Consider the following 18,941-nt stretch of genomic DNA (forward strand, 5'->3'; position numbering starts at 1 on the left):
AAACTGCTAGTAATTGTGGTCGTTCGGGTGGGTGGTACATCAGCTTCCGTCATCATGAAATTCACCTGTAGCCCCATGAAGTGTGTGTTTGGAACATTGATTAAATGATTATAAACGTCTCGGTCAAGTCTTTTATTGGACGGTGGGAAGGGGGGCTCGTAGTCGATACCTAGATGCCCTTTCATCCGGATTGTCAGCCGAGCGGATGTGGCAAAGGGGAAGGCATCGAGGCCTGGGAGGCAAGGCAGGCTGGCTGGATTTCATCCCGATGAGCGATGAGTATCCCATTTCCACCTGTGTGGGATGAAAGCCTGGAAGTAGGTGGGAGAGGGCTGCGGGGAGGAAGATCGGTGTCTGCCAGAGTCTGCTTAGGCTTCACTACACGTTCAGACACGTAAGACTACGGTACACACGCCCGGCGTCGGATTCATTTAGAAGGACGTAACACAAGATGCTCAGAAAGCCAGCACGGCTGCATCGAGTGACTTCTTCCACAGGAGGAGTCCTCACACCGGTCCAGGGGCCATTCTGTTACCCTCTTCCCCAAGTGGTTGCTCGAGGGTAAGGAGATGGCACCCGCATTGGTAGTTGTGGGGGCCACTTTGGCTTAGAAGCCCCATAGGAACCATTATCTTCTAAACAGCCCATAGTCCAGTAAGTTCCCAGGGTCCCGCGAGGAACCTGCCTGGTTATAGGAGTTCTCGCGCTCAGGGAAGCCTCGGCTCCGGTGTCCTACCAGATAGTTGAGTTAATTCAGGCTCCTTCCAGTCCAGATCAGAGGTCCACCCGACATCGAACCTTTATCCGGCTTCCATGGCAACAGAGCTAGAAATTAACTCACGATCAAATTCATCCTCAGAGAAGGAGAAAGAAAGAGTTTTAGCCTTTTCTTCTTCACAGGCAGATGGTGATGCTGGTCTGACTCCTGCGGAGAGAAGAAAAGGGGGCCTTGGGGAGGTGGGAGCTTGGGCCGTAGTTTGTTTATAGGAGCTGTGCCAGGCTGATCGGGAGTCCCTGAGGCAAAGCTGTGCGTTAGATGAATATCCTGGTCACTGGCTGAGAGTTACTCATCTGTAGGGTGAGGAGGATACAGCTGGGATTGTTGTAAGGCAGTCAGGAAATCATCTGTGTAAGCCTTTAGCACCATGCCGGATGTGTGATATATTAGACATTACAGGTCCGGAATCCATACCCAAACCCTGGAGGGCAGATGTGATTCCAAATTCTGAAATTTTCAGAAAGTCATCTGGTGCCTATACCGTGTATTATGCAATATTCTCAACAGGGCCTGAGATTACACCCAATAACCAAGCACACTGGGATGTCCACAGTGAACTGTATGCATATTCATGCTGAGTGGGACGTGAGTTTTGGCACCAAACATATGAAAAAGCTTTTGATTTTCAGAGCTTTGGGGGTTGTTGGAATTGCATCTAGAGGGTTGTGAATCCTCCTCCTCTCCTGCTTGGAAACGCCATCATTTTCCTTGGACCAGCCCTTTGCGGGTGAAGTGCCGAGGAACAGGGTCGGGCCCGCGGTTCGGCCCGTGATGGCCTCGACAGAGCCCCTCAGCCTGCCTTTCTTAAGGCTGATTCACCTGCAGCTGAGCAGACCCCCACGACTCCCACACTGCAGATGCATCGTGGCTCCTGGCTGGGCAGCCTCTCTAAGGTGGATGGGGACATTCTGATTCACCATCCCCTGCTGTTTGCTTCCGTTGGCACGTCATTCTCATTCCGGAGGTGATGGCTGGGGAGGCACGGGGCGAGCAGCCCCGGCACGCACTGAGGCTGAGAGTGTTTTTTGAAAAGGGTAAAAAGTGCGTGAAGTTTCAAGTTGGCAGAAGGGACACAGTTCACAGACTGAGCAGATTTTACAAAGCAGAGAGCGATGGGGAGGGAGTCAAACACATGTGAATGTGCTCGGCCAGAGTCACAGTTTGCTGCTCCTACTCCAGGGAACTGGCCCTGCCTTGCCATCAGCTCTGAACCCAAGGGGATTAGAGGAAGAGGAGCTGTCAGAGTGGCGGGGAGGGCAGTGGGAGCGCCTTTGAGTGGTGGTCCTGGGTTTAAGGCTTGCTAGTGCAGTTCCTGCCTGGGCTTGAATTCCGGCCCTTGCACCTACCAGCTGGGTGACTTCGGGCAAGTCACTTAACCCCTCTGTGCCTCGTCTGCGAAACAGGGATAGCAATCATCACACCTACCCATGGACGGTGGTGAGGTCAAATGCCTTGATCCATGTAAACAGGATCACAGTACCTGGCATGTAGTCATCGCTCAGTAAATGTCCGTGGTTATTATAGCCAGTGCTCGGAAGCATTTGTGACCAAGCCCAGATCTGAACCCAAAACTCCTGCATTCAAGTCCAGTCCTCTGAAAATCAAAAATATTAAAAAAAAAAAATTTTGAGGATACGTAAGAAAAAAAAAAAAGACTTTCAGAGGCAGAAGGTAGGGACTCAAGAGACACCTGCTGAAGACCAGCACATTGGGAGGCCTCTACCCCCAAACTGGAGCCATTCTTATCTGAGAGTAGCCGAGGTGGGGGCTGGCATTTGACCCTGGAGTTCTGTGGACTTGGGCAGAGCTGGGCTTGGAGCCCCCCTCCACACACACACCCCCAGGGAAAAGGGCCAGTGTTGAAGGGAGTGCCCGAGGTGGTGTCTCCACTGGGTGGGCTAAGAGGGAGAGCTGGACCCTGTCCCACGGTGCCGTGGGTGATGGATGTGCGCTGGGAAGGCTGGGAGGGGCCACACAGTGCCTGCCGTGTGTCCCTCCCTTCCTGTGCTGAACAGACCTGTCCACATCAGGATGCAGAAGTGTTTGCTGGAAACTTGGGGCCTTGCTCACGGAGAGAACGATTCTGGCTTGGTGTCCAGAGAAACTTTACACACACACACACACACACACACACACACACACACACGCACACACACACACACACACACACACACACACACACACACACACACACACACACCAGCCAACCCACCCACCCACACGCTGGGCAGATTTCCCCTCCTTTCCCAGGCAGCCACCCAGACCTACTTCAATGTAAAGGGAAGCTGCTCTGAGCTGTGGCTCAGTGGCCTCTGTAGGTCGCTGGCCAGCTGCCTTCACCTCAATTGCCCTCGAACTTTGTTTAAGCCTCACATGCAAGCAGTATGAAAATAAAGACCACCCAGATGAGATCACCCAAATAGAGGCTATTATTCAGAGCCTGCTCTAGCAAGGGAGTTAGTACCATCACTTGCTTTCAGCAGAGACTCCAAGGCAGACTGAGGAGTGGGAAAACTTTCTAGTGGAAAAAAGGGAGGGCTTCAGGGGTGCCCTGATTGGAGGCCGTGGGCAGGGGTGGCTGCAGATTGGCTAACTTGAAGAGGGACATCCTATGTGCTTGGTTAGGGGAGCATATTTGACTTTCTCTGGTTGGTCTTGAGTTGAAAGCGGGGACAAAAAATAGTGAAGCTGGCAGTTATGGTCAAGTCCTGACCATTCTGGGCCGATTGCTACAGATGTTGTGGTTTGACTTCCTGAGCTGATGGCTGCAGAGGCTGTGGGTCAGAGTTCTGTTGTCATAGATGTCTGGCCATTGTCTGTTTGTATATTCAGTCTCTCAGCAGTGAGACAGTATTAGCTCTGTTTCTTGAAAGGGGCAGGTTGAGTCACAAAGGTAGAATGAGTCTCATCCTGACATGGGAGCCCTAACTCCGCTTTGGCAGTGAAGTGTGTTTCTCCACATTCCTCTCTCAACATTTTCTAGGGTGACACCTGTCTCAGTCCCACCTCTGGCTGAGTGTAGGTCCATCAGGCGGGAGGGAGGGGAGGGACACTTTAGCCAGAAGGCAGAGCAAGGGCTGTTAAAGTGAAAAATGGTTGAGTCCAGGAGGGGCAGCATCACTTGATAAGAGTATCCTTGTGAAGAACCGAGAAAAAGAGGAGAAAATTCAAGAAGTCAAAGGAAGACGAATGTGTTGGTGATCTTAAGAGAAATACCTGAATCATCTGAAGCCATACTCCCTCTTCCAAAGGCCTGAATCTTGCCCGGGACACATCTGCATTCCCATGCCTGCTGAATATGCCAGGCATGAAAGTTGATTATAGGCCCCCAACTGCCTCTCTCCCACACTAGGTTGGAAGCACCTTAGAAAGGTCGTAAAAGATCTAGAGAAAGGCACAGGGCCCAGATGGCTTTATGGGAGAGTGCTATCAAACCTTTGAGAAGTACATGATTCCTATGTCAGTTGTTCCAGAGCATTAAAAAGATGAAAAAAATATATTTCCTGAGGCCTGCTTAACTTTAATAGTAAGGCAGCCATGGAGCACACAAAAAAGGAAGACCTTAGACCATGTATCAATATATATGCAAAGATTCTAAATAAAATATTAGCAAATTAAACCCTATCATTCCTAATATACCTCAGCCAGATAGTTTTATTCTCGAAATGTAAAGATGATTCAGCATTAGAAAATAAATGAGAAAAACTGTATGTTCTATAGACATTAAATAAAATTCAGTCCCTACTTTCAATTTTTGAAAAATTCTTTCAGTAAGCTAAGAATAAAAAGAAATTAACTTGAGTTAATGAAAGACATTTATCAGAAACTATTTCTTTAACCCTAATAATAGTCAGTGGTGACGCTCCAGAGGTGTTCTCTAATTAAAGTCACGAATAAGATGAGGATGCTTGCTGTTGTTGCTATTATTCATCTTTGCTCCAGAGATCCCAACCAAAGTAGTAAGATGACAAAAATAATCGAAGATAATATAACATGCACACATACATATGCACATGGTGCAACAAAAATGTAAAATTATCATTATTTGAAACTGTTTTTACTTAAAAACTCTGATATGCATCTAGAAATCTATCTAGAAAAAAATCTAATCAAGAAAAATAACTCATTCTCAATAGCAGTAAAAATTGTAAAGTATCTTATAAAATGAGTTTGTTGAGTAAAACTTTCATATTTTACTAGAAGTTCTAAAAAAACAAATGGATTGATAAACCATATCCCTGAATGAGAGCACTCAATATTGCAAATGAGTCAAAATCCTACTAATTAATCTATAAAGTCATTACAATCCCAGTCAAAACACCAATGGGATTTTGAGGACAATGGGAGGGGGGTGGCATGCTTCATAGATTGACACTATCATGTGAAAGAAAAATGCACAAAAATAGCAAAGAAGAGAATTAAAGTAGAATAAAAAGATGAGAATTTGCCCTACCAAATAGCAAAATAATAACGTAACCTTAATTAAAACAGTGTTATATTTATGCCAGAACTGAAAGAAAAAATCAGTAGAACAGAAGAGAGTTTACAGATGGACCTCAGTACATGTGGAAATTTAGTGTATTGCAAGAGTATACTTTCAGATCAGTTGAGAAAGAATAGACTGTTGACTAATGGTGTTGGAACAACTGACTATTTTTGAGGGGGAAGAATAAAACTTAAGTTAGATCCCTAACCTCACCAAATTCTCAAATATAAATTTTATATAGATTTAGAGTAAATGTAAAAGAAATGCTGTGTAAATACTAGAAAAAAACATAGGAGATTATTTCAATAATCTTGAAATAGTGACAGCCTTTCTAAGAAGGCATGAAACTCAGAAGAGTTAAAGGGAAAGATAAACAGATTTGACTGCATGGAAATTAAAATTCTCCACTTGGCAAAAAACTCCGTAACCAAAGTCAAGAGACAGGGCTTCCCTGGTGGCGCAGTGGTTGAGAGTCCGCCTGCCGATGCAGGGGACGCGGGTTCATGCCCCGGCCAGGGAGGATCCCACATGCCGCGGAGCGGCTGGGCCCGTGAGCCATGGCCGCTGAGCCTGTGCGTCTGGAGCCTGTGCTCCGCAATGGGAGAGGCCACAACAGTGAGAGGCCCGCGTAATGCAAAAAAAAAAAAAAAAAAACCAAGTTGCCAAAGTCAAGAGACAAATGACAGGCTGGAAGAAAACATTTATAACATAGCTAACAACGAAAAGACTGATTACACTAATTAGATCCAAAGATCTCTAACAAATTAACAAGGAAAGAACAAACATCTCAAAAGAAAAAGACCACTCACAGAAAGTAGAATACAAATGACTAGTAAATAATTGGAAACATAACTTCATTAGTGATTAAGTGAAATGCAGTTTAAAAAATAGTTTTCCCTAAACCTTCCTGCACTGTTGGTGGGAATGTAAATTGGTGCAGCCATGTGGAAAATGGCATGGAGATTCCTCAAAAAACGAAAAATACAGTTGCCATATCCAGAAGTCCCACTCCTGGTCATATATATGGACAAAACTATAATTCAAAAAGATACATGCACCCTTATGTTCATAGCAGCACTATTCACAATAGCCAAGACATGGAAACAACCTATAGGTCCATCAACAGATGAATGGATAAAGAAGATGTGGTACATATATACAATGGAATACAACTCAGCCATTAAAAAGAACGAAATAATGCCATTTGCAGCAATATGGTTGCAACTAGAGATTACCATACTAAGTGAAGTAAGTCAGAAAGAGAAAGACTAATACCATATGATATCACTTATATGTGGAATCTAAAATATGACACAAATGAACTTATGTACAAAACAGAAAGAAACTCACAGACATAGAGAACAGACTTGTGGTTGCCAAGGGGGAGGAGGAGTGAGGAAGGGATGGATTAGGAGTTTGGGATTAGCAGATGCAAACTATTATATATAGAATGGATAAACAACAAGGTCCTACTGTATAGCATTGGGGATATATTCAATATACTGTAATAAACCATAATGGAAAAGAATATGAAAAAATATATATATATTTATAACTGAATCACTTTGTTGTACAGCAGGAATTAACACAACATTGTAAATCAACTCTACTTCAATAAAATAAATTTTGAAAAAAGTAGGTCCAGAGGTGATTCAGATATTAGCGTTATCAAACATGGTCTTTAAAATTCCTGTGAATACTATGTTTAAGAAAATAGATGACAAAGTGAAGTTTTATCAAGGAAATGTATTTTTTTTTAAAGAGTCAGATGGAGATTCTAGGATTAAAAAAACATAATAAAGGAAAATTAAAGGGTAGGTTTAATAGCAGATTAGAGATATCTGAAGAGAGAAATAGTAAATAGTAAGCCAGTAGAGAATACCCAGATGAAACATGAAAAAAGGAAAAAAAAATGCAGAAGAAATTTAAGAGACATATGGGATATAGCAAAAGGTTTAACATATATGTAATTGGAACTCTGGAAGGGAGAGACAGAATGGCACCGAAACAGTATTTGAAGAGAAAATAACCAAGTATTTAACCAAAAATACTGATAAAAGACATCAAACTAGATGAGAAGCATCAAGAAGCTCTATGAAATCCAAGTAGGGTAACTACAAAGAAAACCATGCATAGGTAAATCATAGTAAAACTGCTGTAAAGCAGAAATAAAGAGAGGGCTTCCCTGGTGGTGCAGTGGTTAAGAATCCGCCTGCCAATGCAGGGGACGTGGGTTCAAGCCCTGGTCCGGGAAGATCCCACATGCCATGGAGCAACTAAGCCCATGCGCCACAACTACTGAAGCCCGCGCACCTAGAGCCCGTGCTCCACAACAAGAGAAGCCACCGCAATGAGAAGCCTGTGCGCTGCGACAAAGAGTAGGCCCCGCTCACCACAACTAGAGAAAGCCCGCGTACAGCAACAAAGACCCAGTGCAGCCAAAAATAAATCAATAAATTAACTCCTTTAAAAAAATAAATAAAAAAATAAAGAGAAAACCTTAAAAGCTGACAAAGGAAAAAAACCACATTCCCTTGAAAAAAGTAATGTTAAGAATGACAGGGCTTCCCTGGTGGCGCAGTGGTTGGGAGTCCGCCTGCCGATGCAGGGGATATGGGTTCGTGCCCCTGTCCGGGAGGATCCCACATGCCGCGGAGCGGCTGGGCCCGTGAGCCATGGCCTCTGAGCCTGCGCGTCCGGAGCCTGTACTCCGCAACGGGAGAGGCCACGACAGTGAGAGGCCCGCGTACCGCAAGGAAAAGAAAAAAAAAAAAAAAAGTATGACAGCTGACTTCTCAAAATAAATAGTGGAAGTCAAAAGACATCTTTAAACATTTAAAAATTAAAAAAATTTAATTAAAAGTTTGAGTTAAATGTTAATTTAAAGTTACATATGTGTGTGTGTGTATATATATATATGTACGAATGTCTTCATTAAAAGACAAAGATGATCAGACTGGATTAAGGAAAATAAAATTTAATTACATGCTGCTTACAAGAAAGTACAAAGAGTGAAAAAGATATACGACTGCAAAAAGTTATACCACTTTCTTTTTTATATTCTTCAAAGTCTCTACACTTAACTCAGTGCATCTTGTTTTAGTTATGGAAAACAGTGTTTTAAAAGATTTATGGATGCCATAATAATTAAAGGCAGGAAAAGCTCCCTCATCTAATCAAAGTTTCTACATATACAGAAGCCTAAAAACATGGGGGAATCATCCCTTGTTTTTCTGGGGTGCGTGGGGCAGGCATTGTAGACAGACGCTGTGGGTGCGGGTTGGGCAGGCAATACTGGCTCGCACACAGCCCTCCCCACCATCCTGGAACACAACCTGCTCTTGCTGAGGACCCCTGGAGCTCTGCTGATAAAATGACCCCTGGGACACAGTCTCCTTTCCACAAGGATGTACTAGTACTCAGGATGTACTAGTTTGGAAATAATAGGTTTTTTGAAAAACCTTTTGTGTTTCCTTTATTGAAGCAGTGATAATATGTTCATTGTGGGCAAAAGTAAAAGCCAGTATAAGCTAAAACAATCTAAAATTACCCTTAATTTCATCATCCGGAGAGCACCACAGTTAGCCTTTTGCTGTATCACCTTCCAGACTGTTTTCCCTGCATGGGTACATCAGTATGCAAAGTGAGGTCACACTGTGCGTATTGTTTTGGAACCTGCTTTTTTTCACTTGCCAATAGGTCATGAGTGTCTTGGTAAGAAGAGTATTTGGGAAATGACAGCAATTCTCACGGGAATCACAAGTAGATTGCAATGAGGTTGCTGACTCATCTGCCTTGGCCAAAACCACTTTCCTTTAAGTGCCTTCGAGATGAATGCAGACACTTTTAAATTATAGTTTTCTAGTTTTAATAAGCCCATGATTTTCTTTGTTGCCATGGGTGCAACAGAGAAATCTTGTTCAAGATTAATATATTTTATTACATTAGGGTGAGTCTAATTATACTAGTAATGTGAGCTAATCGCTCACTCTTTTAGATCATAGAGAAATTATTTTATGGAGCTTAAAGAGAATTTAGTAGTGCTTTTAGTCCAATCCCCTATTTTATGGGTCAGAAAATTGAGGTCCATGATAGACAGAACTGGACTTGGATCATAAAGCTTGGGCAAATGACACATGTTAAGAACCCAGAAATGGTTTGCACATTTTCCAAATGCTTTTGCCTTCTGGGAATAGTGTAACCAGAAATATATGAGAATGTTGTAACATTGTGAGAAGATAGGGATGTGAACACCCAATTAAAGGCCACTCCCATCTGAAACCTCCTTTCCATTGCAGGAATCCGTGCAACCACAGTAGAAACTCCAGTCATGTGGGCTGATGATGGAATAGTATCCCTGGGCTGGTCTGGGGTCCAGTGAGGTTAGGGCTAATGGAAAGGAAAGAAGGAGGGTGTGCTGAGGATGAAACTGGGGAAGTCAAATTACAGTCAGATCCATGGAGAAGCCAGTGATCAGGAGCTTGTAACCACAGAAACAGAGTGGGACGTGAGGGGCAAGGTGAGGTCAGAGGGAAAAGGTCTTGGATGCTGGAAGTATCTTTCTGAGAATGGTTTTCAATGAATTGTCCTCAAACAGCAGCAGCAGCAGCACCACTTGGGCCCCATCCCAGAGCTACTGAATCAGAAACTCTGGTAAACAGCATTCTATATATATATATTTTTTTTTTAACAAGCCTGTTGGGTGATTCTGATGCACATTTAAGTTTGAGAACCACTGGTCCAGCACAGTGGTTGCACATTTTAAAATAACCATATCCAGGCCCTACCCTCCCGCAAACATTCTGATTTGACTGTTCTGGTCTGGGATCATTTCTGTCCCCCAAGGTTTCCAGGTGTTTCTAATGTGCTGCGGGGGATGAGACCCACTGATGTGGGCAAACAAAGAGAGTTGGACTGGCCCCTGCTGGGGTTTCCACTCTGGTTTCTCTGCGGTAACTTTCAGCTGGTACCCCCAGGTACGGTGGGTGATGGGGAGAGGGATGGCTTGTCCAGAAACTATTCCCTGAGGTTCTTGGCCTATCCTGTGACTACTTTCCTTTAACCCGTCCTCCGCAGAGCAGCACAGGCAATTTTAAAGGGGATGATTTCTCTTTACAACCAAGAGAATAATGCAGCAATTACAAAGTGGCTTCTTGTCCTCCTGTCTCTTCGTCCATTTACTCCTGGCTCCCTCTCTTCCACTTCCTTCCAGGCAGATAGATTTTCCTTTGACTTAAATATGTGGGGCTATATGTAGTATCAGGGGAGAAGGAAGGAGGTATCCAGGGTGGGGACAACTTCCTAGAAGACAAACACCACTCTAATTGCTCTAATTGCATGAAGGTGGGGTAAAAGTGGTATGAAATCAACCCTGCCAATAATGAGTGGTAAGTTACTCTGTGATTTGGTCTGCAACAATATACAAATCACACCATTTTCATCAAGGTAGAAAATATAAATTGAAGAAGATCTGGACACATTTTGTTATGGCTCAGTGTCAAGGACAATGAGTTATGCCAGCTCCAGCCGGCTGGTGCTCACTGCCTGTACAGGGTTGTTTGTGCTCATCAGTGTGCACACAGAATTTACAAGTCAGGGTACACAAATATCTGGCTCTCCTTCAGCATTTTCATCTTCAGTAGTGATTGGTTGTAGTTTGTGTTTCTTAATTATTTGAAAATTCTGTGAAAACACAAGTACATCCCCGCCTCCCCTGCTCCCAGCAATCTCAGTGGACCCACTTCTTCAGCAGCATCTGTACCGATCGCTCTCATTTTCTCTTTCTACTTTTTGATCTCCCCAGATATCTTCCACTCTCCCTGTCTTCATTCCACCTGGCTCAGAATCTCTGGAGAGATTCAGGAGGAGGCTCCAGTGTTCCGGGCTTGGGAGAAGCAATCATACCTCAGAAAGCAAGTGTTCAGAACAAAGGACAGCAGCCCACAGGTTCTGCCCTACAACCTTCCTCCCCCGTTCTGACCACACTAAACACCCAGGCCTTGCTTCTCTGCCTTCTCTTCCTAGTGCATTTTGCTTCCACACCAGGCCTAAGCTAAATCCTCTCTCACTTCTGGGGATCCACGGAAAGAACCCCCCTTTTCCATCTGAACCTCAGAGGACAGTTTCAACTGCCTTACTGACAACTACACCCCATGAACTCCTATCTCATGAGCTCTACCCTCAGAAATACTTTGAGCTTCTGTCTCCTTGGTCGTTGGTTTATTACTTGGTTTATTGGTTTATTATTGGTTTATTATTGGTTTATTATTCTGGGGCCAGTGACTCCAGCCCGTCCTCTGTCATCCGGTCCTTCTTAGTGTTTTACAGTCTCTTTTCCTAGTTCTCAACAATGCTCAGCAAATATTTATTGGCTGTTTACTACTTGCCAGACCCTGTCCCTGCTTCAGGGCACACAGTACAATGGGGAGCAAGACAGACGTGGTCCCTGCCGTGGTGGAGATCACTGTCTACTGGGGTCTGTTGACAGATGCTAATAAGCAAATACAACACAGGATGTGATGGGCATCATGATGGCACTAACCCAGACCCGGAGCTCAGGGATGTGCTCCCAGAGGGACTCCTATAGGAAGTGATGTTTAAGCTGAGAGTTGAATAATGAGTAGGAATTGGACAGATGAAGAGAGTTGGGGGATGGTGGTGAAGAAGAGTGTATCGGGAAGAAGGAACAGAGAATGCAAAAACCTGCCAATGAGTCAGAGCAAAGAGGTTGTTAAGAAATGGGAGAAGTTGTTAAGGCTGGAGCACAGGATAAAAGTGGGGAGTAATGAGTCCGGAGAAGTAGGCAGGGGTCCTCATATCGCCAGTTGTATTTGATATCTGCATATCAAATTACCCCCAAAGTTAGCAGCCTAGAACACCAAACATTCATTATCTCACTGCTTCTATGGGTCAGGAATCTGGATACAGTTTAGCTGGGTGCTTCTGACTCAGGGTGTCTCATAAGACCGTAATCAAGGTGTTGGACCAGGGCCTGCTGTTTCACCTGAAGGCTTGATGGGGGTAGGGTTTGAGGGATGGGGAGATGAGAGTGGAAAAGGAGGCAGGGGTCTTGAAAACCAAAGGTCTTGAAAACCAAATTAAGAGTTTTGATTGTATCCCTTTAGCAGAGCTTCTCAAACGAATGTGCTTGAGAATCATCTGGGGATTTTGTGAAAGTGCAGATTCTGAATCAGTGCCTCTGTGGCAGGTCCCAAACACCCAGATTTCTAATAACCTCCCACATGATACTGATGCTGCCGAGGACCGTACTGAGTAGCAGTCGTAGATCCCTGCTGTCCCATGTGGCGATGACCAGCCACATGTGGCTACTGACCACTTGCAATGTGGCTGGTGAGACCAAGGAGCGAGATTTTAAATTTTCTTTAATTTTAGTTCATTTAAACTTAAGATTTAAAACATACTCAAGTTGTTTTTTTAAAATGTATTTTATTGAAGTATAGTTGGTTTACAATGTTGTGTTAATTTCTGCTGTACTGCAGAGTGATTCAGTTCTACATATATCTATATATATATTCTGCTTCACATTCTTTTCCATTATGGTTTATCCCAGGATATTGAATATAATTCCCTGTGCTATACGGTAGGACCTTGTTGTTTATCCCTTCTATATGTAATAGTTTGCCTCTGCTAATCCCAAACTCCCAATCCATCCCTTCCCCACCCCGCTTCCCCCTTGGCAACCACAAGTCTGTTGTCTATGTCCGTGAGTCTCTTTCTGTTTTGTACATAAGTTCATTTGTGTCATATTTTAGATGTCCACATATAAGTGATATCATATGGTATTTTTCTTTCTCTTTCTGACTTACTTCACTTAGTATGATAATCTCTGTAGTTGCATCCATGTTGCTGCAAATGGCATTATTTTGTTCCTTTTTATGGCTGAGTAGTATTCCATTGTATATATGCACCACATCTTCTTCATCCATTCATCTGTTGATGGACATTTAGGTTGTTTCCATGTCTTGGCTATTGAGAACAGTGCTGCTATGAACATAGGGGTGCATGTATCCTTTTGAATTATAGTTTTATCTGGATATATGCCCAGGAGTGGGATTGCTGGATCATATGGTAACTCTATTTTTAGTTTTTTGAGGAACCTCCATACTGTTTTCCACAGTGGCTGCACCAATTTACATTCCCACCAACAGTGTAGGAGGGTTCCCTTTTCTCCACACCCTCTCCAGCATTTGTTACTTGTAGATTTTTTAATGATGGCCATTCTCACCGTGGTACCTCAGTGAGGTGGTGCCTCATTGTAGTAGAACATACTCAATTTGTTATTTAAAAACTTTAAAAGTATGCTTGGATTAACTTGAGTATGTGACTTGACCATTTCAACTGTAAATTTTACGAAATCACCATCTAGATCAAGTATTTCCAATGAGAATTTAGCATCTGAATTGAGAAGTACTTTAAGGGTAAAGTACACACCAGAATTCAAGGATTTAGTATGAAAAAAAGAATATAAAATGTCTCATTAATTTCTGTATTAGTTACGTGTTGAAATGGTATTTTGGATACTTGGGTTAAATATAATTATTAAAATTAAGTTTACCTGTTTCTTTTAACTTTTTAAAAATGTGGCCGCTAGAAATGTAAAATGACGTGTGTAGCCCGCATTGGTGGCTTGCATTCTATTTCTATTGGACAGCGCTGTCAAAGATGAAGGGAGATATTGTTGCTTAGCTTGCATCTAAGGAGAATTCCTGGGAGGGGCTCGTGGTTTTTCCGCTGGAGAGTTGCTCACACGGTGAATTCTCCCATTCCCCACATGTGGGCACACGAAGATGTGGGGAACTCGTATGATGTGTCCTGGGACACCACCCTGGCTGCTGGAGGAGAATGTTTATTATGAAGAGCCCTTGGCTCCACCTTTCCCTGGCCTGCATTGGTCCACAGGCTACGCCTTGCTGAGAAATGGTACTCATTCTCATTACCTTTCTAGCCTGGACAAGAAAACAGATGGATGTCTCTTTAAGACATGCAGCTCTAAGAGCTCAGAGCCCAGGCTGTCACAGCTCACTTGCAGGTTCACCTGTAACCATGACAACACCATTGACATAAGTTGCCATGGAACATAATTTAACCTGGATCAGATTTTTTTAAAAGAAAGAATGGAGGAACACTCAGCTTTGTCTCAGGGGACTATCGGAAATGGGATCTCCCGTGATATGCGCTTAACTACCATTCTCATTTAATTACTTTTGCTTGTGATTTCTCTGGGGAAGCATTTCTGCCAGGAGCTATTTCCTGGGAAGGCTGGGAGTGTTTGCAGGGAACCGTTGGTGTTAGGGAATCCAGTGGTTCAGTGACCTTGAGCTGGTCCCTGTTAGGAAGATTTTCACCACATCCCCTCAAGTCCATCTTATTTCCTCTACCTAAGCTTTAATGGGGGAAATATCAGACTTCTCATTACGTTTCAGAACTGGAAGGTGCCCAGATGGGAAAGTAAGATGAGGGGAGTACAGGATAGATCTGAACCCACTTGAGTTTAGGTCTTGGGTCTATACAACCAAAATCAGGAGGCATAAAAAGCTGGGGGTGGGATGTAAGTAGAAAGAGATACAATCAAAGAAGTAATGGGAAGACACTGTGATATTAAATTTAAATAGGAAATATCAGTAACTCATTACAGCATTTCTTTTGTTTCTTTCTAAAAAGAAGTATGCGTTTCCTAGCTTTATTTGCTGCCAAGGTCTAGTAGCAGCAAATGGCCTTCATGCCTGAATTGTAGTCTCCAAATACCATTTCCCACTCAAACCATTTCCTCGAGAAATGGTTGATTCCACACGAGAGGCAGAAAATGCGCCAGACGATGCCGGGGCACGTGGTTATGCTGGAAAAGGAAGAAGCTGTCAAATATTAATGGAACCATAACAAAGGCACCCAGGGGTCAACTTGAGGGTCTCCCACTGGCTAAAAATGGAACAATTTTACATAAGAAATTAATGCAATAGACTGAAACTACAGTTGACTGAATTAAAATCCATCAATTTATCATGATACTTACAAGAAGAAACCTTTACTCATCAATCTTTGAATGTTGCTAGGGTTCCCAACAAAGAAAGGGAAGGAATCAGAGCATTTGTCCTGTCTCTCCTGAATGAACTGTTGTTCAGGGTAACCGAATAGATGATGAAAGTTCTTTGTAGAGAATTCCAGCTAATGGATGCAGATGGAAGGATACATTTAGTAAACCTTTTAAAGTGATGTACTTAGGTACCAATCATTAATGGTTGCTGAAACCATTGGGTGAAATGTTGGCAAGGAACTTTATAAGATGTAGATTGGTTGATAACACCTGAATCCACTGATCTTAGCATTACTAAAAGTGGAACAACCAGACATATGTGCCAGAAAGCAATCTTTGTCCCTGCAGGCCAGAGACACCTTTCCCCTAACTAGAGGCAGCAGGTGGCTGAGGCTGGGAAAACTCCTCTGACCCCTCAGACAGTATCAATGGAATCCCCCAATGGCACTTGGATATACCAAGCTGGCCAAATTGTACCACAAAGTGTCTAAATATTAAATGGTCATTGGAACCACAGCCCACAAAATTAGGCCAAAGACTAGTGTCATTATAAGAGAGCAGAAAGAGGGATTTGGATATAGAGACACAGACACGGAGGGGAGAAGTCCAAGTGAAAATGGAGGCAGAGACTGGAGTGATGTGTCTACAAGCCAAGGAATGCCAAGGATTGCCAGTAACCACCAGAAACCAGGAGGGAGGCATGGACTGGCTCTCAGACCCTTCAGAAGGAATGAACCCTACTGATACCTTGATTTTGGAATTCTAGCTTCCAGAACTTGGAAAGAATAAATTTCTGTTGTTTTAAGCCACACAGTTTGTGGTACTTTCGTATGGCAGCCCTGGGAAACAGGGATAAAAGATAGATGGTTCAGTAAGCATGCCTGCCTGAGCTCGGTAACAGCCCCCTGTTTGTTGTTCTACTTCTCACGTCAACTTGGCTGCAGAAGTGATGAGAAGAGGCTGAGCTGATCATTGATGCAGAAGGAGACTTCATACATCCCCAAGGAATGGAATGATGGCTGCTACCAAAGATTGAAAAAGCAGGATGTGTCACTGGGCCCAGAGGTACAGGAGAATCCCAGGAGCCGTGCCGAGTCTGAGAAGGGGCCTGTAACCCTCGGAGAGTGGCAAGGAGGTGGTGGGATTCTGCAGACCACGCGTTCTGAAGACCACGCCTGCCCGCTCATCCACTCATGCAGGACCTACTGAGCATGAACCATGTGCCAGGCACAGTCACAGGTGCTGAAGCTGAAAAGTTGGGCAGGACGGCCTCCCTGCCCTTAGGGCGCTAACGGTCCAGTGGAGGAGCGAGCCAGTACACAGTGCGCCACAGCACAGTGCGGTGAGTGCTGCACCCAGGGTGGGCACAGATCACGGGAACACACAGGCAGGACACTGTGGCAGATTTTGTGCCTTCCTGCCTCCACATTCCTCCTTCCAATCAGCACCCTGGAGTTGCCTCCCTTTGTCATGACAGCATTGGGGGTGTACAGTCTTCGAGGGGCTGTAACCCAGGGGCCCAGTTCACTCTTATCCCGGGGCCAGTCACGTGGCCCAAACCAGTTGTACTTTTCCCAGGCCTCTGCAGCTTGGAGGGGTGACATGGGACAATGGATGGAGCCCACCTGTTCTGGGGACAGCATCTCGCCTGGATGTCTGGGTTGTTTCCGCGGCCCTTTTCCCACAGCGGATTCTCCAGCGTCCTGTCTGCACTCAGAGACCTCTTAACGTCCCTGCAACAATTTTCCGTTTGTTTCTGCCAGTCAGCGTGGGTGTCTGCTATTTCAACTGAATCGGGATCTGAACACAGGCTTGGGCGAACAGGGAAGGAATGGGAGAACACCCAAAGAGGGTAGGCCTAGGAAGCCGAGCCCCAAAGCACGAGAAGGAGCTGGCAAGGGGACAGAAGGGCAGGGGGCCTCCGGGGAGAAGGGGCCGCATGTGCGGAGACCTGGAGGTGAGAGAAAGCCTGGCTCAGTTAGGAAGTGCAAGCAGAGGTTGTGAGGAAAGATTTTAATGTTTATAAAACGGACCCCCAGGGGTCTGTTTGCTGAAACCCCAGAGCACAAGGTGTGGGAGGAGCACAGAGCTCTGTGGGTTTATCTATGAAGTCCCTTCCAGCTTCCAGAAATGAGACCCTCAGTCAACAGCTGAGCACCAGTCCTGAGCTGCCCTCCTTGGAAGCTGTGACTGCACCTGGTCACTCTCAGGGGGGTGTATTCATTCGTGTTCCTGTTCCCCTGGGGTAGAGGAGGCAAAGCTGAAACGGAGTCTGAGGTGATGGGTTGGAGGACGTGGGTGTGAGGATAAACATCAGTGCAGGCGCCAGAGCAGGCGGGATGACAGGGGGCACACGGCCTCCAGTGGCTGACACAGGCAAGAGGCGTGGGGTCCAGGTGACTGTGCAGGAGGCAAGGACCTTGGAATCTCCAAGGATAGGGGACCATCAGGTATCAGAGGACACAGCAGTGGGAGATGCGCCAGCTCACATTCTGACAAGAAGCAATCAGAGTTGTGGTGTTCACAGCCCTCCTTCTTTTTCCTCTGGAAATCCTTCTCTGTGTCTGGGGTGCTCATTACCCAAATTCTGCCAACACCTGCCGTTTACTGCCTGCTGCCATCTCCTGGCGGCCCGTGGAACTACAACCACTGCAACCCTAGGCGTATTCTTCAGAGGATGAATAAGCTGTTGGCTGAGGCAGGCATCCAATGGGAGGGTGTCAGAGCCCGAAGGCGTAATTTTGTTCAGCCACCACATTTCACAGATAAAGAAACTGAGGCCCACCGGGGGCATGTGACATATCCTGGGTCTTCGGCCACATTAGTGGACTTGAGCTTCTTCATCTACAGTCACAGATGATCTCCATGGCCCATCATCACCTGCAAACCTGGGGAACGGGCTGCCCCTGACAAGGCGCCCTTAGAGCTTAACTACAGATATTATGGAAACTTGTTCACAATTAGCCTTGTGATTTTGGCTAGTTTATCACCCCAAACTCGTTGCATTGTAAGGAATCTGAGCCCCAGAAGAAGATTTAAAGAACAAATAGAGACCTGGTTCCTTACCCCTCAGGGCAAGACTCCAACTTCAGATACTTCTAGCGTCAAGAGATGCAGGGAGAAGGAATGGGACAGAAGCTCCTGAAGGATGTGTCACTGCTCAGTTCCACACCTTTTAGGAAGCCAAGCCAGCATCCTGAAGGGTGAGATCAGAAAGTCCTTCTCATCTGAGTGGCCACAGGTCTCCTCCACTCTCAGTCACGGACACAGCCTTTCTCCTTTGAAATCCAGCCACACAGGCAAGTCTCTGACCCTCAGGCAGTGCCTGGTTTGTCTTGGAGGTAAAAGGAGATCTTCATAGTCTATGGGATGCTGAGGGTGAAATGCAACTCTATTTCTGGCCACCTTCCCTGAGAAGTGCCAAAGTGCTGGAGCTGCCAGGCCAGGTAAGACTATGCCTTCCTCCTGAAACGGTCATAAATTGTGGGCAACAGCAGCCCCAAGGTGGCAGGAGTAAAAGGGGAGAAAAAGAAGAGCTTTCTGTGTTTAAACGCTGATTTGGGGGCCTTGGGTATTACCTATCCAAGATGGGTAGTAAACGCCTACAGGAGGAGCTTTAAAACTGT

Source organism: Leucopleurus acutus, assembly GCF_964270905.1.
Source record: "Leucopleurus acutus genome assembly, chromosome: 10".
Taxonomy (NCBI): Eukaryota; Metazoa; Chordata; class Mammalia; order Artiodactyla; family Delphinidae; genus Leucopleurus; species Leucopleurus acutus.